General features: G+C 42.4%; 1 protein-coding gene across 1 annotated transcript in view; it reads right to left on the bottom strand.

Moving 5' to 3' along the window:
* Positions 1-25,089, bottom strand: part of ZNF469 (zinc finger protein 469) — a 539,905-nt gene that overhangs the window by 182,912 nt on the left and 331,904 nt on the right. The gene's annotated exons all lie outside the window — the stretch shown is intronic.

Below are 25,089 nucleotides of genomic sequence, written 5' to 3' on the forward strand. Positions count from 1 at the left end.
TCCACGTTACTGGTAGCGCTAAGGCTCTGGAAAAGCAAAATGGCACTCGCCCCCCAAAAGAAATTCAGTAAATTCTCCGCTCCCAAATCCAAATGTCCCCTCCCTTCTGAGCCCCAGTGTGCCTAAACCACAGTTAGTGTCCACATGTTTGGCCTTTCTGTGGCGATGAGATCCCACCTAATTTACAGGTGCATGAGCTCGGCACAACGTAGGCAATTTGCAATTTCCACCAAGCAACATCCACTGCTGCTTGTTGCTGGAAAACACCCATGGAGTCAAAATCATCACTAGATCTGTAGATAAATTCCCAAAGAGGTATAATTTCCAAAATGGGGTGATTTGATGGGGAAATTCTGCTCCTCCAGCACTTCGGGGCTATGTATATGGAGTCCACAAACTGTTAGAGAAAATTTTGCTCTCCAGGATGCCTCCTGTATGACAGTACTGCTTAGCCATAAGGCAGGACTCGGGAGGGACAGAGGGCTATTTATTAATATTGCTCCGTCTCTCCCGAGTCTCTCCGTATGGCTGCAGTACTGTACAGCCACTTATCGGGTATTTCTACATTCTGTGGGACAAATTTTGATGTAATTTTTTACCCTTTTCTCAATGTGAAAATGTAAAATCAGAAGCTAAAATAAAATTTTGGTGGTAAAAATATAATTATTTTTTTGGTCATTGCACAATGGTATAAAATTCTGTGACCCACCTGTGATGTCAATATGACCACTGCACCCCCAGATGAATTCATTGGGAGGTGTAGTTTGTAAAATTGTGTATTTTATGAGGGAGTTCTGCTGTTCTGGCACATCAGGGGCTCTGCCAACGTGACATGGCACCCTCCATCCAGTCCAGCAAAATGTGAACTCCAATATGGCGCTTCTCCCGGTCTGAGCTTTGCACTGTGCCTCAAAAGTAGTTTTCGACCTCTTATGGGGCATCAACGTACTCAGAAGAAATTGCACAACAAATTTTGGGGTCCATTTCTTCTGATATCCTTGTTAAAATAAAGAAATGGGGCTAAAATAACTTTTTTATTTTTACTGCTCAATGTTATAAACTTCTGTGAAGCAGCTGGGGGTTCAAGGTGCTCACCACACATCTAGGTACATTCCTTGAGGAGTCTAGCTTCCAAAATATGGAGTTAGTTGTGGGGGATCTCCACTGTTTAGGCACATCAGGGGTTCTCGATACGAGACATGACACTGGCAGGCCATTCCATCAGAGTCTGCGATCCAAAACGTCACTCCTTTTCTAAGCCCTGCCTAAACAGTAGTTTACCCCCACATACAGGGTATCTGCATACTCAGGAAAAATTGTACAAAAAATGTTGGGGTCAGTTTTCTCCTGCTATCCTTGTGAAAATAAAAAATTGGGGCAAAATAATATTTTTGTGGGAAAAATTTGATTTTTTTTGTTTATTTTTAAGGCTCAATGTTATAAACTTCTGTAAAACATCTGGGTGTTCAATGTGCTCACCACACATCTAGCTAAAAAACATTTTTGTAGGAAAAATGTGAGGGGTCTAGTTTCCAAAGTGGTATGACTTGTGGGGGGTTTCTATTGTTTAGGCACGTCAGGGGCTCTCTAACTGCGACATGGCGTCCGCTAATTATTTCAGCAAATTTTGCATTTAAAAAGCCAAATGGCATTCCTTCCCTTACAAGCCCTGCCGTGTCCATTTTTTTCTGTTATCCTTGGGAAAATAAAAAAAATTGAGTCTAAAGTTACATTTTTGTGACAAAAAGTTAAATGTTAATTTTTTCCTTCCACATTCCAAAAATTCCTGTGAATCACCTGAAGGTTTAATAAACTTCTTGAATGTGGGGTTGAGCACCTCGAGGGCTGCAGTTTTTAGAATGGTGTCACTCTTAGGTATTTTCTGACATATAGCCCCCTTAAAGTCACTTCAAATGTGATGTGGTCCCTAAAAAAATGCTTTTGTAAATATTGTTGGAAAAATTAGAAATCTTAACTATTTTGTGTGACATAACTCTCTGATTTAAGGTTGAAAATTTCAAATTTTTTGGTGCTAAATTTCCTTTTTTTTCCACTGATAAACTCAAGTCTTATCGAAGAAATTTTACGACTATCATAAAGCACAATATGTCACTGATTTTGAGAAATATGTCTGAGAATCAGTGGGATCCGTTGACGCTTTTTGAGTTTTTACCAGATAAAGTGACACTAGTCAGAATTGTAAAATTTGGCCATGTCATGAAGGTGAAAACAGGCTCGGGGGTGAAGGGGTTAAGATATAAATGTTGATGCCCAAATTAATTCTGGATATTACACTGACTGTACTTAAGCTTCCTGGCTCTGGTTGTTGCTGACATTGACAAGACCTTGGCCTCCCACAGCCGCGGAACTGCCCACGAGGAGCCAAAATGATGTAGAATTTGTTGCCTTAGTGAAGTATACTTGCATGTATTGTACCAAAGCTAATGGCGTTTACCAGTCCCAGTTGCTTTTTACCTTTTTTTAACAATAATGTGTCGTGCCAGAATGGACGGAAAAAAACCTGCTATAACAGAAAAGAGTAGTTTTCCATTGTTTCTATAGTAACTTTATTTCCAAACATGCTCTGGAGAATGAAAGCTGTGATCTGAAAGTTTACAATGGGTAACACTGATTGATTAGTTTTTATTCAAGAGTTTAGGCATTTGGTTAAGTTCCAAGCAGAAGAAATAAATTGATAAAACTAAGAGAAAAAAAACATTCAAGGTTTAGAATTAACTCCAGCCCGTAGACAACGCTGCGTGTGAGAGGAAAGAGAATTGTTGTAAAAACGTAACTATTATCTGGCTATGTGCGTAATACTGTGATCTCACAGCTTAAGATGGTCTCAACTTTTGTGGGATGTGAGCTCATGAGGAGCGCCGCTTGCAGAATGTCTATCTAATGAGCATTGCTTGTTGGAATGATGAGCTGAAAGATAACACTCAATTATCTGGGTGCCCTACAGCCAGGCAATGTCGTTTTACGATGCTCTGTAAGCAGCCCCCAAAGACAAGTCAGGTTTTTTTTTTATAATTGTATTCCCAAAACTCCTTTCCTCTCATCCCAACATATTACCTTTGATACATTTTCTGTTTTATCTGTGTTCTCTCTGAGATACAGTTTAACACAACAAGGAAAACAGTTGTGCTTAGTTTTCTGTATTTTTTCTTATTTTTCTTCGATGATTTGCTCCAAAACCCCCAAAATGTCAGTTTTTATAGTTATGGTGTCAAGAAGCAAAATTTTCAACTTGGACATCCCCCAAACACCGGAATATGGTAACTTAAAGGGAACCTGTCAGCAGGATTGTACACAGTGACTACAGATACTGTCAGGTTGGCTCTGTTGTACCGATTACAATGATACCTTGGTTGAATAAATCCATTTTGTGGTTGTTGTTTAATCTTTATTTTCCGTTTTAATGATAAGCTCGGGCTATGGGGTGGTCTGTGGGAGTCTTTATGTGGTTCTCTGCTTAGCTATCCATCTCTATGGCTTCTGACCGGTCACTGATTCCTCACTGACCTGCCCCTTATTTTACATAATGAATATGATATATATTGTAAAAAAAAATAAACATGTAGTAAAATATTTAATTTGATGATACTAGTAAATTCATTAAAAAAAAGGCTCCTCCAAGATGGCGCAGTAGCAGGTATCGGCGATTGCCATGTTGGAGGAGGCATTTTTTTTAATGAATTTACTCATATCATCAAATAAAACAATATAATACACATTACACATACTATCATTTTGTAGCGCTGGCACCTGCCTGCTGGTGATTATATATATATATATACCGGTATATTTTTTTTTACAATATTATTATTTATTAATATTCATTATCTAAAATACCGTATATACTCGAGTATAAGCCAACCCGAGTATAAGCCGACCCCCCTAATTTTGCCACAAAAAACTGGGAAAACTTGTTGACTCGAGTATAAGCCTAGGGTGGAAAATACAGCAGCTACCGGTGAATTTCAAAAATAAAAATAGATGCTCCATACCGTTCATTATTGCACCAAAGGAGGTTCCATATAAAGCTGTGCCATATATAATGCTCCATACCATTGATTATTGCCCCATAGATGATCCATATATAGCTGTGCAATATAGAATGCTCTGTACCGTTCATTATGGCCCCATAGATGCTCCATATAAAGCTGTGCCATATAGAATGCTCTGCACCGTTCATTATGGCCCCATAGATGCTCCTTTTAAAGCTGTGCCATATAGAATGCTCTGCACCGTTCATTATGGCTCCATAGATGCTCCTTATAAAGCTGTGCCATATATAATGCTCTGCACCGTTCATTATGGCCCCATAGATGCTCCATATAAAGCTGTGCCATATATAATGCTCTGCACCGTTCATTATGGCCCCATAGATGCTCCTTACAAAGCTGTGTCATATAGAATGCTCTGCACCGTTCATTATGGCCCCATAGATGCTCCATTTAAAGCTGTGCCATATATGCTCTATAGCATTCATTATTGCCCCATAGATGCTCCTTATAAAGCTGTGCCATATATAATGCTCTGCACCGTTCATTATGGCCCCTTAGATGCTCCTTATAAAGCTGTGCCATATATGCTCTGTAGCGTTCATTATGGCCCCATAGATGCTCCTTATAAAGCTGTGCCATATATGCTCTGCACCGTTCATTATTGCCCCATAGATGCTCCATTTAAAGCTGTGCCATATATAATGCTCTGCACCGTTGCCCCATAGATGTGCCATATAAATCTGTGCCATATATAATGCTGCTGCTGCAATAAAAAAAAAAACACATACTCACCTCTCTTGCTGCCCGCAGCGCCTCAGCGTCCCGTCTCGGCGTCTCTCCGCACTGACTGTTCAGGCAGAGGGTGGCGAGCACACTAGTACGTCATCGCGCCCTCTGACCTGAACAGTCAGAGCAAGAGGACGGGAAGACGGAGCGGCGCCCAGCGGGTGGAACGTGGACAGGTGAATATAAAATACTCACCTAGTCCCGGCACTCCTGGCGCTCCCCCTGCCTGTCACACTGTCTTAGGGTGCCGCAGCTCTTCCTCTGTCAGCAGTCACTGAAGCGGTGCGCTCATTAGAGAAATGAATATGCGGCTCCACCCCTATGGGAGTGGAGTCCATATTCATAACTTTAATGAGCGGTCCCACGTGACCGCTGAACAGGGGAAGAGCTGCGGCACCGAAGACAGTGTGACAGGCAGGGGGAGCGCCAGGAGTGCCGGGACTAGGTGAGTATGCGACAATCCTCTCTCCCCCTCACCCGCTGACCCTGCCGCCGACCGAGACTCGAGTATAAGCCGAGAGGGGCACTTTCAGCCCAAAAATTTGGGCTGAAAATCTTGGCTTATACTCGAGTATATACGGTAAGTGGCAGGTCACTGAGGAAACTGACCTGTCAGAAGCCAAGCAGATGAATAGCTAATCAGACCACCACATGAAGACCCCACACAGCATATCGTTAACTCAAAATTGAAAAAAAAAATTTAAGCAGCAACCACAAGACGCAAGACGGATTTCATCAACCAATGTATAATAATTGTAATCAGTATAACGGCGCCGACCTGACAGTGTCTGTAGGTTACTGTGCGCAATAGTGCTGACAGGTTCCCTTTAAGGAACAACTGTATCATCAGATGTCATGAGTAACATGAGCGCTTCGTTAGGCTGAAAAAGCCGCTGCCAGATTCCACCAGCGTAGCCTTATCTCTCCTGAAAACAGAAAGATTGACCTATGAATTTCCATCTGGCCGATGGTACTCTACCCTTGCTTCACATATTGGGAAACAGTCGGAAGGGCCCCATGCACAATCACATGGTAGGAGGGTTCATTTGTTGTGTATGGGGCATTAAGAAAGTGACATGCCATTCCCAGGCTTGTTTTTATGACCATTTTTTCATTTATTTATGTACTCTACAATCCTGATTTACAGATGGACCTGATTTTTGGATGCACACTCACATGCCCTTCTCCTGTAACCTGTTCCCTTCCCTGCTGCAGCGGAGCAGTTCTACAGGATGGTTTGTAGGAGGCACAGTACTTCTCTGTGCTCAGAGTCCCTCACTCACATAGATGCTATTATATTTAACTGGCCCTACATCTTGGACTTAAATATTTTTAACATACGCAAACATGCATGAGTTAAGCTGCTACAGGTTCTGCGTACCGAGGCCAGGACAATGTCCGCTTTCTTTTCTCAAAGCATCTGCCGTCACTAACACTGTTGCTCTTTTCACTTGCAAGTGGGAAACATTTTGAGTTTAATTTAAGTTTTTTGACTAATTTTTGGAAAGTCTTCTCCATGTGAATTAATGGACAAGGCCATGCTCAACACCTGCTAACCTGTAGAAGGTGGGGTGAAGACGCCATAAGAGAAAAACTGGATGCAATTTCAGTGCTTTTGCTCACTAGCCATGCTTTTACGCCTTGTTTTCTTAGTTTGGCAATGTTTTATCAAGACTGCAGTTTATCACCCATCCACAGGATAGGCAATAAGTTGCTGATTGCAGAGACCTGCACTGATCACAAGAAAGGTGGTCCACAGTCCCCTGTTTGTTGTTTCCCACGCTGTCATCTGTATGACAGCGTGGGAAACACCGGCGTGGTGGTTCTTATCAGCTCTTATCGGCGGTAATGCTACCGCCGGTAAGATAATCATTCAGATCGTTGCAGGGTCATTCTATCAGATGTCAGCGTGACCCCGCAGCTGTGACTGTGACCCGCAGGTGTGGACCGATGACACTACTCCCATCAGGCTACGTCTTCTGTCACTGATAACAGCAACTGATAATAGTCTCATCTGCCGGCGCCTGAGCTCACAGTTAAAAAAAAAATAAATAAAATTACATACATATTAACCACCCTAACGCCCAATCCCCGATGCCCTCGTAGAAATAATGTAAAATAATAAACCAACATATACTCACCTGTACATCGTAGTCCATGTAATCCCGAGTGTCCCACAGTGATCTCACGTGTACAACAGTCACATCGGGAGATATGACCGCTCTACCCGGCCGCCGGCAATATACTGACAGGAGGTAATTGCACCCGCAGTATATCTCTAAGCTGCCGTGAGAGTTCACCGGAGTTCATCAGCTCCAGTGCTCTCATTTATGACACCACTGCGTGAGAACTTTCCCACGCAGCAGTGGTGCCGTACAGGAGATCACCGGAGCTGATCAGCTGATGAACTCCCGTGAACTCTCTCACTGCGGCTCAGTGATACACTGTGGGAGTGATTACATCCTGTCAGTGTATCGCCGGCTGTTTTTGAGAGCAGTCACATCATTGATGTGGCTGCTTTCTAAGTAATCAGGATCGTCGTGGGACATTATGGATCTTTTCGGCGGACAGGTGAGGAATATTGTGGTTTATTATTTTATTTTTGTTGCAGGAGACGTTGACTTCGGTGGATTAGGCGTTCGGTAAGTATGGTTTAAGTAATATTGTTAAGAGTCTGTCATTATTTCAAATAAAGGACTGTATTCTGGGTGTGTGTTTTTTATACAATATCACTATGGGGTTACTAATAGATAGGTGTCTTATAGATGCTTCTCCATTACTAACCTGTGGACTTAGTTACATAGTTATTAAGTTTGAAGGAAGACTTTAAGTCCATCTAGTGACTTGATGACACCTGACAATACAAAGGTGACAGTAACCCCACAAATATGAAACCCACTTGCCACAGCTACATGTGCATTTTTCTGCGGCGGCTGAGAGCTGATGTTTTTAGTCTGGGAGGGGCGAATATCCATGGCCCCTTCCTAGGCTATTAATATCAGCTCGCAGCTCTCTGCCTAGCCTTTGCTGTTTAGATTTTATAGGTGTACCCTATGTCATTTTTTTCAGGTTTCCCCTTGTAAACTAGCCAGTAAAGGCTAAACAAACAGATGTGAGCTGATATTAATAGCCTGGGAACCTTTATGGCTAGTGGCTCCTTCCCAGAATATTAATGTCAGCCGTAGGCTTTCCCTCTGCTGGTTATTAAAATTACGTGGGAGCCCACGCAAATTTTTTTTCTTTAAAATTAACAGTTGTCTGGTTACAGGCTATGTACCTTTGTTCTGTTAACGCTCCTACATAGGCTGGTGACAATGTGTGTGTCTGTTTGGGTGTTTGTGTTTTCTTATTATTATTGAACACAACCGTATTGCTCTATTGAAGGCAGATAAATCCGCATGTGTTCACTGAACCGTGCGGATTTACCACGTCCAGTACATTTCTATTGATGTAATTTCTGCTATGGAACTAGTGTCTACGCATGAGAAGTTGGCATGCTGTGATCCTGAAAGATGCGCCGCATGTCAGTGTCCACGGTTGATCCGCAGGTGAACATAGTCACATAGTGAACATGGGATTTCTTTAAATCCCATCCACTATGCTGTAACATCTGTCCGCTGCTGTTTTGACGCTGCATAAATACGCAGCATCAAAACCGCATCAATTCCTGAATGTGGGAATGTACCCTAACAGACAAGTGCACTGCAACAAAGCAATCTGCTATAAATGGATACTACATGCATGATATATAAACTGTCTTCTACTAAATATATATAGTGATAGCCCATCAGATATACTTATTAAGGGACAGAGACCGAGCCTTTTCCCTTACAAGGGTGAAGGGATTGGTTTTAGTACTTAGGAATTTTTCATATAAACAATGCGGTTGTCAAACATTACTGAGTGTTGTTGCGTCTCTCTGGTGTCAGCCACCTTCCCTCGTGGTCACATGTAAACACTCTCTCATTAAGTCATCATGTCCCCCTCACTATTCTGGTTAACAAACAGCGGGTAAAATCCACAGTGTGGAGTCAAAATCTGTGTACTCCTTGGGTATTTGCTTGCAGTGGTTTGTGTTTGATCAGCACCTTTCCAGTCATGCACAAGCTTGTCAATCGTCTACTGCAAACAATCTTGCAATAAAAAAACACACAATGTCATGGCATGGGTTGTGCCTGACAGTGGTATGGTCGCCATCTGGCATTATTCTGCTGAGCATGATTCTCTAGAGTTTAATAGGATTGGAAGAGGTTGCGTGCCACCAATACGCACTGGTCTTTTCCCGTAATATTGAGATACAATAGGAACAAAGTGGTCGTGTGCTTCTGGTTTATTTAACGCCTAAGTGGATTATAATCTGTGAGCAGATTCATAACGGGGAACACAATGTTTCATAGAAGCATGGAGGGTATTGTATTGGCGTAAATGAAAAAAGAACCGCCCGATTACTATCACTATTAGGCTGGAGTTGCGCTAAACGCATAAAAAAGTGTCGCACAAGTGTCATGCGAGTACAAACCAATTTTTCACACCTAGCGTCTGATTTACATCCGAATGCAGTGCGATTGCTATCCTATTGCAATGTGATTTTAACATGATCTTTTACATAGAGCAATTCTCTATGCCATTTACACATTGTTTTGAAAGGAAATATTCTTCAAACACACACACACATATATATAATAGATAGATGATAGATCGATAATAGAATAAAAGCCGATAATTCATCAGCCACATACTGTAAAATCACAGCAGGACCCGATAGCATAGAATAGATGGATTGCATTCAGTAAATACACATAGAGTAGATAGATATACAGATGTCAGTGACATATACAATTAGTATAATGTGTGTGCAGCTTAATGGACATGTATAGAATCTACTATATAATTGTCTAAGGGTCACTTCCGTCTTTCTGTCTGTCCTTCTGTCTTTCTGTCACGGATATTCATTGGCCGCGGCCTCTGTCTGTCATGGAATCCAAGTCGCTGATTGGTCTTGCCAGCTGCCTGTCATGGCTGCCGCGACCAAACAGCGACGGCCACAGTCCAATTAGTCCCTCCCTACTCCCCTGCAGTCAGTGCCCGGCGCCCGCTCCATACTCCCCACAGTCACCGCTCACACAGGGTTAATGCTGGCGGTCATGTGACTGTTACGTCATGGCAGGTCCTTCTCGCCCAGGCGCGAAGAAGCTGCGGTACCATGGGACAGGCAGGGACAGCGTCAGGAGTGCCGGGAGCAGGTGAGTATTTCATAGTCACCTGTCCGCGTTCCATCCGCCGGGCGCCGCTCCGTCTTCCCGTCCTCTTGCAGTGACTGTGCAGGTCAGAGTGTGCTATGACGTATTAGTGTGCGCGCCGCCCTCTGCCTGAACAGTCAGTGCGGAGAGACGGGACGCTGAGGAGCAGCGACGAGAGGTGAGTATGTCATTTTTTTTTTTAATTGCAGCAGCATTACATGTGGCACAATGCTGTATGGAGCGCCTATGGGGCCATAAAGAACTGCATGGAGCATTATATGGGACATCTATGGGCCATAACTGCATGGAGCATTATATGGGGCATCTATGGGGCCATAACTGCATGGAGCATTATATGGAGCATCTATGGGGCCATAACTGCATGGAGCATTTTATGGAGCATCTATGGAGACATAACTGCATGGAGCATTATATGGGGCATCTATGGGGCCATAACTGCATGCAGCATTATATGGAGCATCTATGGGGACATAACTGCATGGAGCATTATATGGGACATCTATGGGGCCATAATGAACTGCATGCAGCATTATATGGGACATCTATGGGGCCATAACTGCATGGAGCATTATATGGGACATCTATGGGGCCATAACTGCATGGAGCATTATATGGGACATCTATGGGGCCATAACTGCATGGGGCATTATATGGGACATCTATGGGGCCATAACTGCATGGAGCATTATATGGGGCATCTATGGGGCCATAACTGCATGGAGCATTATATGGAGCATCTATGGGGACATAACTACATGGAGCATTATATGGAGCATCTATGGGGACATAACTGCATGGAGCATTATATGGGGCATCTATGGGGCCATAACTGCATGGAGCATTATATGGAGCATCTATGGGGCCATAACTGCATGGAGCATTATATGGAGCATCTATGGAGACATAACTGCATGGAGCATTATATGGGGCATCTATGGGGCCATAACTGCATGGAGCATTATATGGAGCATCTATGGGGACATAACTGCATGGAGCATTATATGGGACATCTATGGGGCCATAATGAACTGCATGCAGCATTATATGGGACATCTATGGGGCCATAACTGCATGGAGCATTATATGGGACATCTATGGGGCCATAACTGCATGGAGCATTATATGGGACATCTATGGGGCCATAACTGCATGGAGCATTATATGGGACATCTATGGGGCCATAACTGCATGGAGCATTATATGGGGCATCTATGGGGCCATAACTGCATGGAGCATTGTATGGGGCATCTATGGGGCCATAACTGCATGGAGCATTATATGGAGCATCTATGGGGCCATAACTGCATGGAGCATTATACTACGTGACTGGGCAAAATACTACGTGGACATGCATATTCTAGAATACCCGATGCGTTAGAATCGGGCCACCATCTAGTATACTATAATTGTTTCTGAAAAAAATGGTGTGGGCTCCCGTGTAGTTTTCTTAACCAGTAGAGGGAAAGCCGACAGCTGGAGGTGCCTGCTGCGATTTCACACTCGTGTTTAATATGCCTGAGAAAAAAAAAAAGCTGATGTGAGCTGCCCCACAGATTAACACTGGGCCGAGTGCCATGCGTTGTTTCCTCGAGTGACACTCGGCCGTATTCTACAGTAGTGTGACCCCCGGCCTTATCGGGGCTTCAGGACATATGAAGAGATGCATTCAATAAAGTGCAGATCTAGCAATGGTTAACATGACTTGGATCATATAGCTCTGAGATAACATGGCACAAAAAACGTGACATCTGGCAATGGCTTGTGCAACTTGATGTAAATCCTTTCAATGAGATAACGTTTGACCAGTTATCAGGATGCTGTGTTATAAGCCGGGCTACATCTGTATGCAGTGCTCCACACAGCATAGGTTACATAAATGACAAAATCTACATCCTATAGAGAAAAGTTTGGCTTCTTCTAGTTTGCATCTTCAAAATATATAGTGGAATTATGCTATATTTCATTGTAATTCTGCACTAAGGACCGTTTGTCACCATGAAAACCTGGTCAGATGAGGGTTCTGACAGGCTGTAACTGCTGCATAAGTGGAGAACTGTACTGGCTCTATTGTCCCTGCTCTTCTGTTATCCAATATAAACATTAGTGGCCACAAACACGGCCTTCAATTTATAGAGAAGAACATCTACACATGGACAGAGTTCCCTGTGACCGTAAAATGACAAGTTAATTCTGGTTCCACCCTGGGAAGTGATTACGTGACACGTTTCCTCCTGAAGGTGTTCTGCAATGTATCACACATGACCAGGAATCAAGGGACCTTTATTGCAACTGCCTACTAATCCTGACCAGCCTGGTTAATGTATTTTTTGTGCGTGTGAGGTGTAATTAGCACGTTGCTAAATATACAAGGCTTGTGGATTTTTTATTATTTGTACTAATCACCAGTTAATCTGATATATCTCTAGAGGCTTGTTCACACAACTGTATTCAGCCATATTTCTTGTCTGCATTACAAACTCAGTTCACGCCAACACCGTGATTATTGTGACCTAGTCTAACCCCATTAGATACGATGGATCTCAAGACTTGTGGTCAAGAATTGGGTCCAGAATATGGGCATGACAATGTGGTAGTGAACCTTCCCTAAGTTCTCCAGAGGGTGGATAGATTGTGGTGAACCTGCCACAAGACTAGCTTCTCGCGGATACTAGTCAGCCATATTCGCCCATTGCGACTTCTAACTAAACTCCCAATACACCATTTAGGCCAAGCAGAAGTGAGTGGTGATTATGGTCATATACACTCACCGGGCCACTTTATTAGGTACACCATGCTAGTAACGGGTTGGACCCCTTTTGCCTTCAGAACTGCCTCAATTCTTCGTGGCATAGATTCAACAAGGTGCTGGAAGCATTCCTCAGAGATTTTGGTCCATATTGACATGATGGCATCACACAGTTGCCGCAGATTTGTCGGCTGCACATCCCAAAGATGCTCCATACAAGGCAGGATGGATCCATGCTTTCATGTTGTTTACGCCAAATTCTGACCCTACCATCCGAATGTCGCAGCAGAAATCGAGACTCATCAGACCAAGCAACGTTTTTCCAATCTTCTACTGTCCAATTTCGATGAGCTTGTACAAATTGTAGCCTCAGTTTCCTGTTCTTAGCTGAAAGGAGTGGTACCCGGTGTGGTCTTCTGCTGCTGTAGCCCATCTGCCTCAAGGTTCGACGCACTGTGCGTTCAGAGATGCTCTTAGGCCTACCTTGGTTGTAACGGGTGGCGATTTGAGTCACTGTTGCCTTTCTATCAGCTCGAACCAGTCTGCCCATTCTCCTCTGACCTCTGGCATCAACAAGGCATTTCCGCCCACAGAACTGCCGCTCACTGGATTTTTTTTCTCTTTCGGACCATTCTCTGTAAACCCTAGAGATGGTTGTGCGTGAAAATCCCAGTAGATCAGCAGTTTCTGAAATACTCAGACCAGCCCTTCTGGCACCAACAACCATGCCACGTTCAAAGGCACTCAAATCACCTTTCTTCCCCATACTGATGCTCGGTTTGAACTGCAGGAGATTGTCTTGACCATGTCTACATGCCTAAATGCACTGAGTTGCCGCCATGTGATTGGCTGATTAGAAATTAAGTGTTAACAAGAAGTTGGACAGGTGTACCTAATAAAGTGGCCAGTGAGTGTACAAGAAATGGCGGAAAGTCTGTGTCTGCCCATCACCCTTAACAAACATTAAGATTCTGTTCCTTTGCTTCCAGCCAAAGTACTACCTCCATCATTGTAAGGGTATGTGTCCACGTTCAGGATTGCATCAGGATTTGGTCAGGATTTTCCATCAGTATTTGTAAGCCAAAACCAGGAGTGGGTGATAAATGCAGAAGTGGTGCATATGTTTCTATTATACTTTTCCTCTAATTGTTCCACTCCTGGTTTTGGCTTACAAATACTGATGTAAAATCCTGACCAAATCCTGATGCAATCCTGAACGTGGACACATACCCTTATAAACACTAGATCTGCCTCCTCTTCATACACCACCCGTCAGTGTGGGAAGTGAAGTTCAGCCGTTTTCTATTTACGGTACATTTTACATTCACGTGACATGTGTGTCTCTGAAGCTAAAGTTTCTATTTTTATCAGGATCTGTGTCAGGACCCAGCTGAGCACCAGCGTGATGCATCCATCTGTAGTGTCACATATGTCATGCAGATGGCGATATTGTTCTCTGGCTACTTTCTACATTGATGACCAGAAATCCTCCGGAGCAGAAGGCATTCATTTGTATGTGAGCGTTCTGGTCATCCCGGCCTTATTTCCTTGGTGATATACTGTAGTTTAGTGCAGTGTACCAGAGCTTCTGAAGGGTTGTCCTGATCAAAGCTCCCCTGGTGTCCTCTCTCACATAAGAGAATAACCAGCACCGTGTGCACTTGCCCTTCATCCTACACCTGTATCTCAGATGTGTGACTGAACAAAGCGTCCAACAAGCGCACATGGAGAGGAAACTGATTCTTGGCATTGCAGTCTGTAACCAGGGGCTGTGACTTATCGACACTAGCTCATCTGTGCTCTCGTTTGTTCCTGTGTTCTGACTTGAAGCAGACTGCATGTAATCATGAAAAAAAAATATATATATATATATATATATATATATATATTCATGGCTCTGTCTGACAGCCCGAGGACGGTTACCCTGAAGTGCATTATATCAGTTATACTTTATAGGCAAGGTCTCCTTCACAGAAACTGAGGAAACCCTCTGCCTTTAGTTGATTATAATCCATGTCTTTTGGGCCAATGTCCATAGTCCTATAAGTAAGCTCATTCATAGTCTGATCTTTCCTGTGGACGATAAAGAAACAACAAGAATAATCGACTCCTTCGAAATGTGGTGCTGGAGAAGGATCTTATCAATGCCATTGATGTCAAGAAGAACAAACGTACATTTTGGAACAAATTAAGCCAGACTCAAAGCAAGGATCCCAGCTACACCTTGCCTACTTTGGACACATCAGATAGATCTTCCTACAGATCGTTCATCCATCAAGTCGCCATGGCTTCAGATCGAACTGAAGGCCGTTAAAAGAAAAGTAAATGCTATTGCAGAATTGCTGATCTTGAACTCTGTGTTTCACCAAACGCTCAGCACTATCTGGTGTAATAATTATAGGGGATAACTCAGGAGACTCTTTGCATGGAACAAGACAACTACAGGACACAGTTTTATAAGTGGTAAAGTCTATATTATCACACGGTGATTCAAGCAGGTGCAGAGAGAAACTCAAGTCCACAACACTTGGTGTAAATAATAAACACAGCTCAGCAGTCTATAGGAAACTTCAGAGGAAAATGCAATCAAGCAGAAAATTCTAAGAAGCACAGTTATTCTTGAGGATACTTGACACTAATAAATCCTTGTCTTAGTCCAGACACAGATAGATATGCTTATTATGCAGTTCAAATCATATCTTAGCTCAACCAGGGAGGCCTGGTTAATAGTCTCAGGTTATTGCAAAGCAGAAACAGCTTACATGTCCAGCAAATGCAGATGGAAGTAAACACGAACAGTAGATGAAGGAGGATTACTGGAAACTTGTGTATGCAGCAGGAACTCAGAGCTGAGTAGCAAGATCACCACACAGGTTCACAGGAGCAGGTGTATAGCCAGGGAGTCATCAGAGGTCAGGAGTTGGATGCAAGGCAGAATACTCTAGCACAGACTGAAGGCTGGGGTGGAGTTTTATAGCAGGAAGACACAGTGCACATGAGACCAAAGACGCCATCTTGGAAAAGGGCAGTAATGCACAAAAGGTAAAAAATGTTCAGAGTCCTGACATCTGGATTTCTACAGAAATGCGAAGATTCGCCCATTTCAGCCACTGTTTGTAGAGTTTTTCAACTAGGCAGCCATCCAAACGTGTAGAAGCTTTCTACCAAAGTGACCACTTGCAAGAACTATTCATCAGGGATTGTGAAGGTTGCTCTAAGGAATGAATTAGTCTCTGATAAGTTCATACAGTGTACTGAACTAGTCATGCCTGTTAGGACCTCATTTGCTGATTCTGTTTTCACATCTTAATTGTTAAATTGCAAAGTGTTTGTAAAAACAATTTACCTCTTATTAAAGTTTACCTCCTCTCCCTCATAAAGAGATTTTTTTTAAAATTCTGTTGTGTTTTGCTTATTGCCTAAGGTATGAGCCACCTCTGCAGTTTAGTGGTGGCTGGTTTCCTGGGCAATGGATGCTCTCGTGCATGCTCTTTGCTATAGAGCTTGTAAGCGCTGCTCTTAAAGGGAACCTGTCACCTGAATTTGGCAAGGCTGGCCTTGCCTTGCGCTGGCGTGTACTCCGGAGGACAGAGAATGAACTTCAATCCAATATTGCGGCCAGCATGCAGCCAGCGGGTAAGGAAAGGGTGAATCAAACACCCGAAAACCCCGCCCATATGACCCAAAACTGGTCCCACCAAATTCAGGTGACAGGTTCCCTTTAAGCTGAACATATTGCATATTCCCCAATAAGCAAAACACACACTGATGATCAGTTGCATCATGATATCTGGCAGCAATGACACCACGGGAGGCTGGAGAACTCTGTGCCGCTCCGTCACAAAGTACAGATGAGGCGGCGTCTGTCAGAAGGGTCTGATCTCATAGCTGACGCTCCGAAAAAATCAAAGGTGTGAATGTCTGAGTGACCAGAGGCTCTCTCTGACAGAACTAGCCCTCTGGCAGTACTCTCCTTATTGAAGACTGAGATATTAGATTTACCATTAATGAACCAAATGTACAGTTCCTTAGGAGATACCTGTTAATGACTCATTTCATGAGTGGACTCATTTAATAATATTGCAGCAGCAATCACATGCAGTCCTGTCTGAGACCTGAGATAACATAACTAATGTTTCTTTTTCTAGTGTTTTACTGTGCACTCTGCTGTATTTGCCTTGTTTCCTAACCATGAACTTGTGTTCCACTAGACATAAAAAAACATAGTGAGAAGCTGACTGATAATATTTGATTATGTCACCTATTGATCAGTAAGTGATTATTAACATGGAGCTTTTTGGTGCAGATTCACTTTAAAAAGTCTTGAAAAATGGCACACACACACAAAAAAAACTCTTTCATTTTTATCGCAAAGCCACTTTGCTGTCTTTGGAGTATTGTTTTTCAGCTTCATGTTTAGAAAAATGCCTTTTGGGGAAAAAAACAAATGTCACTTTTTTGAAGAAGCTCAAGCTGGAATCTGCTCCAAGCTAGGCACTGTCCAATCAAAAGGCTGCAAAAAAACAAAACAAAACCAGAAAAAAAACTCTTCGAAAATCAACTAAAAAAATCATCAAAACTCTCCAAAGAAGGAACCTTTCCTGAAGCGGATCCCACTTGAAAACTTGTCATTTTTGACCACATAGACGTACTGTATAAGTGGATGTGAGACTGGTGATATCTCTAAAGAAAATAGAGGCTGATAACCAATGTATTTTATTTGGACTTTCATACTTTGCTGCACACCAACCTCCGCATTGGTGAAATCATGGCTTTAATTGAGCTTTGTTGATTAACGGGAGATTTAGAGAATTGTTCACACTGAAGAGGTTTATTTAATTAGCTAATAAACCCTGGAGCTTTCACTTGCAGCTCAGATGTGGCTAAGTGTCTGGGAAATGATGTGGAGCACTGTACAGATTTATAACCATTTACAAGAGTACAGCCGGTCTAACAGGCAGGTAGACAAACCGGGAACGTTCTCCTCGCCTCCTGCGAAGGGACCCGGAGCCTTTACTGCCTGTGCGGCCCGGATCGTTACATCACACACTTCAGCAATTCACTGTGCAGTAGTTATAAAATACATAGTCAACTTGTTAGTGAGAGTAGATATTTCATTACTAGCAAGTAAGTGCATTATCAGAAATATGTGAAGGACAGAGGTAGAACTGTATAATTTGGGCTGTAAATCTTGGGACTTTAGATATATTCCACATCATTAGTTCCCACAGTTGTGCTGATCATATTTATTGGTTTATGACTGTGGATAAATGGCATCCAGAAATTAAAATACTTTTGTATACCAGCTTGTGGGGTACAAGGATGGCAGTATATGTATCTTAGATCATTGGGGGAGATTTATTGAGCACAACGCACTGAAATTCTCGCATTGTCACAAGAAACCAGCAAACCGATAATACTGTATTTATTGGAATCCTGTCCCGTTACACCAATCCTTTTGCTCAGATCTAGGTCAATACCCAATTGTCAAGTTCTCTGCCAATTTGCATTGGCACTTGCCAAGGATTCCCTGTTGCCTCTTGTTGCCTATATTTTGTTGGTAGAGTTCCTAGTGAGAGGAAAACTTAGAAATACTGAAATACACCTTGACTTGAGGGCATTGGCGTGCAGGTTCCCAAATATTAAAATAGCACTTTTTGCAGATGATTGTACAACCCTGAGTTAAGGTACCGTCACACTAAACGATATCGCTAGCGATCCGTGACGTTGCAGCGTCCTGGATAGCGATATCGTTGAGTGTGACACGCAGCAGCGATCAGGATCCTGCTGTGATGTCGCTGGTCGTTGAAGAAAGTTCAGAACTTTATTTGGTCGTCAGACCGGCGTGTATCGTCGTGTTTGACACCAAAAGCAACGATACCAGCGATGTTTTACACTGGTAACCAGGGTAAACATCGGGTTGCTAAGCGCAGGGCCGCGCTTAGTAACCCGATGTTTACCCTGGTTACCAGTGTAAAATGTAAAAAAACAAACAGTACATGCTCACCTTCGCATCCCCCGGCGTCCGCTTCCCACACTGACTGAGCGCCGTAAAGTGAAAGTGAAAGTACAGCACAGCGGTCACGTCAACGCTCTGCTGTTAGGGCCGGGCTCAGTCAGTGCAGGGAAGCAGACGCCGGGGGACGCGAATGTAAGTATGTAGTGTTTTTTTTTTTTACATTTTACGCTGGTAACCAGGGTAAACATCGGGTTACTAAGCGCGGCCCTGCGCTTAGCAACCCGATGTTTACCCTGGTTACCCGGGGACCTCGGCATCGTTGGTCGCTGGAGAGCGGTCTGTTTGACAGCTCCCCAGCAACCAAACAGCGACGCTGCAGCGATCGGCATTGTTGTCTGTATCGCTGCAGCGTCGCTAAGTGTGACGGTACCCTTACTCTACCAGCAATAATGAAGGCATTAGAGAGATAATGGACATTATCAAACTTTAAGGTTAACTTACAAAATCCAAAGATGTACATTGCTCTATCTATTGGCATCAGAGGTTTCCTGGCTACAGACAGACTTCCTGTTCCATTGACAATCCTCAGTGATCAAATACTTTGTGCACATCCCAAGACACAGCCTGAAAGATTGCAAGCTTAATTGTTTTCCTCTACTAAAAGATATTGACTCTGACCTGTAGAAGTGAACACTTCTGCCTTAGTCTTGTATTAGAAGAGCCATTGTGCTAAAAATGGACAGTCTTCTGAAATTCTTAAACCTTTTCCAATCCTTACCTATATATACCTCTTCTGCAGCAGTTCTTTCTTCATCTCAGGTTAGTCAGTTCCTTTAGGTTAAGTTACAATATTTTTTGTGTATGTAGGAAATGTGGTAGGATAGGTCTTCCAGTTTGCGCCCTGTACCACAGAGCTGCCCTTTCCTGTTGCTTTTTTAGCTAATACAGGTATGAACGTGACAAAAAGTGTGTCTGCACACAGCTTTCATTTTCCTCTTCAGCCCTCCAGTATCTTTTTTTGGTCCTCAGCTGGAGACTCTGAGATGCATCCAATAGAATCTACATTTCTCTTTTGACTGACTCAGTTCCAGAACAGGAGAAATCGCTCTCTCAATCTATTGACCATTCTGCCCCCCTGGTCCCAATCTTTGTAAATTTCTTGTCACGACCCAGCTGTTGGGTAACCCGGGACCAGGGACTCATTCCCTGTCCCTACTACTAGGGGGTGACCTAGCTTGCCCTATTCCCCGGAATACTTCTGAAGGTGAAGATACCAGGGTCGCCACCCTTGCCTTATCTCCTGAATCAACCCTCCATCTTCTCTCTTCCCAAACCCAGGGAAGAGGGGTGCTACTGTGCACTGTAGTACACCAACCCGACGAACAAGGCAACACGAACAAGGGGTAACAGAAAATAGCAAGCATACAAATATTCATTCACATATAACAGAGGAATGCATCGGGGAGTGGAGGATGGGGAAAAAAGTAATAGGAGGGAAGGGAATTATCACACTTACAAACCAATGCATCAGTCACAGATAACTACTCCAAAACTCCTTCTCATATAAACACCTCTCCTCCAAGCCATGCAGCATAAGCTAGCTCTGACACGGGTTTGAATCAGGACCCAGATTATAAAGGGGATGTGAGCGGCTGACCGAGCTCAGCTGAGAGCTCATACTCCCAGATTCTCCAACATTGACGATTAACCCCTGTTCTGCTAAAATAAAACAAACACCATTTAAAAAGAAGTATTTCTTTTCAGTGCAGGAGCAATTGGACTCTGCGGTCTTCTGGCTCCTCTCTGTTGCGGTAACACCGTGACATTTCTACTTTGCTCCGAGTTCCTGTGCTTCAGCATTTTTAGACTCGGGTAGTCAGACAGTCCTAAACTGTGGCATGGTAGCTGGAAATTTACAAGTACAAAATAGCATTAAAACCAGGCTGTTTGTGCAGAAAGCATGTCTCTAAATGTTTTTCTTTGTTTGTTTTTTGCTTCCTATTAAAAGAGTTTCTTAAAGTGAATTTACAGAATATTAGTAGTTTTTAGTAGTTATAGTGTAACCCTATAGTGTAGTGAACCCTTCAGTTCAGTTACATAGCATTGCCGCCTCTTTTTACTGGTGGATGTTTTATGTCACAGAATCTTGCCTTCCTTTACACTCACGCCATGACGTGTTTTTTTTTGCAAAATGAGAAAAATAATATCCCATTGGAAATGAAAGCATGGAAAAAAAATCAGCAGAATGCAAGGGATCAGAAAAGGAGTGACAGTCTGCAGCTACTAGTCTCCCGAAGGAAAAGGCACACCTGTGCTGTTGCTATACACAGCTAGAGGCGACCTTGCTGTGTGCCGGTGACATCACTTTATTAACATGCTCCTTCCAGCTCTTGCAGGGGCTTTCATTGACTTTGAAGACTTTTCCAATTAAATTAGACATTTACTTTTGGACAGCACAACAAAAGTGCTGTAACATCATGGAATTCAGGCTTCGGCTCTAAGCCCCATTCTTGGCTCCAAGTCCGCAACATAGTGCCCAAAATGTGTCGTACCCAGTTTTTTGTTTGCTTTTAATTTTAAAGCCATTTTAGTTTGTGTCCATGGATTTTAATTTATTATTTTTTTTATTCATACAGTTAGAAATGAAATATGAAATTGTAAAAATCCAGCAGCTTTGTGCTGACCCAAATATTTCCAGTGATTCTGAAATTACCGTAATAAAATCTTCCTTGACTTACTATAATCTGAATTATATTAATCTTATGATTTGGACATGAAATTAGTAAATGGCTAATTACCTTTGGCAATAAAGAGGATCTTTAATACCCAGTTGTGTATTTTTTTTATAACAAGCATAATATACCGTATATTATTCACTTCTTCACCTGATTGATAGTTGGTGGGACCCTACAGACGTTAATATAAGGTGTAGGGGTTTTGCAACATGCCGCACTTGGGTATGACGCCATTTTTTTGGTAGGTGAAATGAGACTGTGTAACATGGACCCCCTGACATTGCCAGGAAGTGTAATAAACTTGTCATGAGTCTGTCTCCCGTCTCGCCCTGGGGTTACGCCTGTGTTCTGTTCTCTAGGCAACCGGCTAAACTCCTGAACCATAAGGAAACAATGTTTAAACCTCCACAACTCTTACTGTTTTATTAACAAGAAATACTTTTATGCTTAATCGTCTTAAGTAAATCACCAGATTGTATCAGACATCGTCTTTCATCACACCGAGAAATCGCTTGAGAAAAATGACTGATCTGATGTCCATGTTGACAAAATCCATCTGGGCCTTTGTGGTAATTCTCATGTAGAGACATACAAAAAGACTGTCAAGACTGTTTTATTATCAATAGAAGACTTAATTTTATCAATTAAAAATTCATTTTGCCATCCATAGAGACACTTATCAGATGATACAATTAAGATGGAGCAGTTTACTTAGTCCACTGATGTCATTAGATATTCTCCAGCAAAAATGGAGTATCATGTTATTTTACAATTGATAACATATCCTTAAAGGGAACCTGTTAGCAATTTCTATATCTGAAAGTAGAGGTATGGCTGTTTATCCACTTGTCCACTAATCCAATGTACTGGTTATGAGAAATCTAGCACAGAAGCAAATCGGGCTGGAAGCGCACTAGGGTGAGTGCACTTAGACTACTTCTTCTTGGCACCTCCCCAGTGCACTTTTAGTCTGAGTTGTATATGATTTCTATGCTCTATCTCATGACTAGCACATCGGACTATTGAGGGAAAGCGTTTATGCAGACATACTACTACTTCTATACGTAAAAATCAGTTGGCAGGTTCACTTTAAGGGATCTCCAAGAATGTAATAAAATGGCTTCTGTCACATAATTGATACAACAGCCCGTTCTAATCACGTGTCAGGACGGGTTGCAGTCTGAAGAAATACAGCTTACGAGCCCCGACTCCTGTGTCTCAACTGTCAGAGGAGCTGTATCATTAAGCGTACATACCAGAATTGCCAGAGAAGCGTTGTGAGGACAGACAGGCTGATTGGGCACAAAGGATTTTTTTCTCCAACCTCAGTGCTCAGTCAGCCAAGGAGAAGATATGTTTATTGTCGTGTCGCAGAGCCCTTCTCGTTGGCTACACACATGTACATGTGCTTATGATACAGTTCTGACAGTTGAGACACAGATCTAGGGATCAATGTGTCTTTAGACTGCAACCTGTCTTGACATGTGACTAGTATAGGCTGCCATTTGAATTATGGGATGGGACCATTTCATCTCTTTCTCAGAAATACCAATAAGTGTTCTGTTCTTACTTTGTTTCTTTTCTACATTCAGCATACCATATACATCTAAGACCATAAATATCTATTGGGTGTGGGAAAGGTTTGGCTATAGGTATACCTTTCTGCCTGCTTTTCAAAACAGGAAAACATTTTTGTCATGTCCATTTTTTTTTTTTACTTTTTTATTATAATAAATGGGGGTAATCTGGGGTAATATATGAGGGTAATCTGCAAGTCCAAAAATGGCTTCATTTTTTTCCCCCAACAATTGGTTCACAAAAAAGGTTCACAAAAAAAAACACAATAAGACATGACACTAGCCATTGACTAGATGTGTGAATTAGGTTTTAAGGCGTGTACACAGTGTCAATTAACAATTTACTTAAAATTCAACAGAACTTGTGATAAATCCGCATGGCGGCACAGTTTTTGGCCTCATTTTGGCTCTTGCCGTAGTTACAATAATTAGCTTTGCTGTGTCTCTGTTTTTATGTTTTCTGTCATGGTTTTAGGCCCAGGGTAAGGACCTCCCATAGAGTTTGAGTCACCCAGCCAGAGTGTTTTTATAATTACTGAATCATGAAGGGTAATGGACATTCCAACAAGTCTACTAAATTAAACATCTAGCTGGTTTGTGCGACTCAGCGGATACATATGGGCCCCCAAACCTATTTTTATTATTATTTTAAAAAATAGTAATGTCACATTCCTGAATAGATATGATCCAGACATCCATACACACACCACTCCCTGAGCTGGTCCTTCAAGTCACAGACATATGGAGGCCAGAAACGTTTCCGTATAAAAATAATAATGTCAAAAAGTGCGTCTGAGAGTAGGAAAGAAATAGAAGGGTTTTCATACTGGCTGTGTTTTTATTTCTTGTAGGTTCTTGCTGTTCTAGTATGGCACCTGGTGTCAGTATTTCACAGACATCTTAGGGCGGCAGGCATAACATTTTTATACACCTGCAAAATGCTTAAACTAGAGAGTAGAGACCTCCCTTTATAGGGTGAGGAGTGGCAGTTTTATATACCGTAAATTAAAACCGACTTGTGACCAGGTCACTAGTAACAAGCTTTTACTTTTGTGTTATTCCTCTTCTTCCCTTAACATTCTGTTTTCTTTTTTTTGTTGTTTTTATAAATCCACCATACGGTTCCAGAGATGTGGACCTTCTTATTTAGTGCTTATTTTCACGGTCTTTTCAGAGTGTGCAACACCGTGGAATTGTATGGTGGATTTAGAAAACGAAAAGAATAATCAGGAGCAACAGGAATAAAATAATACCAAAAACTGAACATTTCTGACTGTTAGACAGCTTCTCTTTAAGCATCATTGCAAAGTCCTCCAGCTTCCCAAAACATCTGTATTTACATCCTTTATTATTTTCTCGTGCCTGAACACTGGATCAACTGAACGTCCTTCCTAATGCCGTAATAATGAAAATTCTGTGACTAAGATAAGACTCTTCGTGCTTCTCACTTTTAGAAATCATATTTGTAGTAGTAATAGACACCTTGAACTCTAAACCCCATGGGGATGATTTGCATCAGGGTGCTGGAGTAAGAGGCCGCAAATTCTTTTTTGAGAGGCACACAGTTATAAAATAAATTTGGCACATCTTCGCTTTTTCGTGTGCCAGAAAATTACACTTTAAGGATAAATTATAGCAAATGTGTCAGTCTGCAAGGTGCCATGCCCGTCCTTCTATATGTTTTCCACTGTCATAAAGTTGCTCGTTTTGGTGCAAAAATGGGGTGTAGCAAGATTTGTTCCTACTCTCTGCACCATCATTCCCCCTATCAGTCTTCTTGATAAACAAGAAACCTATAAGGATGTGTATATATATATATATATATATATATATATATATATATATATATATATATATAATGTTAGGGCTGGCGGAACGCACCGAGTTAACTGAGATATTTTATTTAGTGCGTTCGCAGCCCAGGGTCCACCATGCAGGAGAGGACCTGCTGCTGGCAAATGGCGGCCCTTTATGGTGGTAGAAGCGAACTCTGTTACTTCACAGAGACACGCCCC

This window comes from Ranitomeya variabilis, chromosome 2 (assembly GCF_051348905.1).
Source record: "Ranitomeya variabilis isolate aRanVar5 chromosome 2, aRanVar5.hap1, whole genome shotgun sequence".
Lineage (NCBI taxonomy): Eukaryota > Metazoa > Chordata > Amphibia > Anura > Dendrobatidae > Ranitomeya > Ranitomeya variabilis.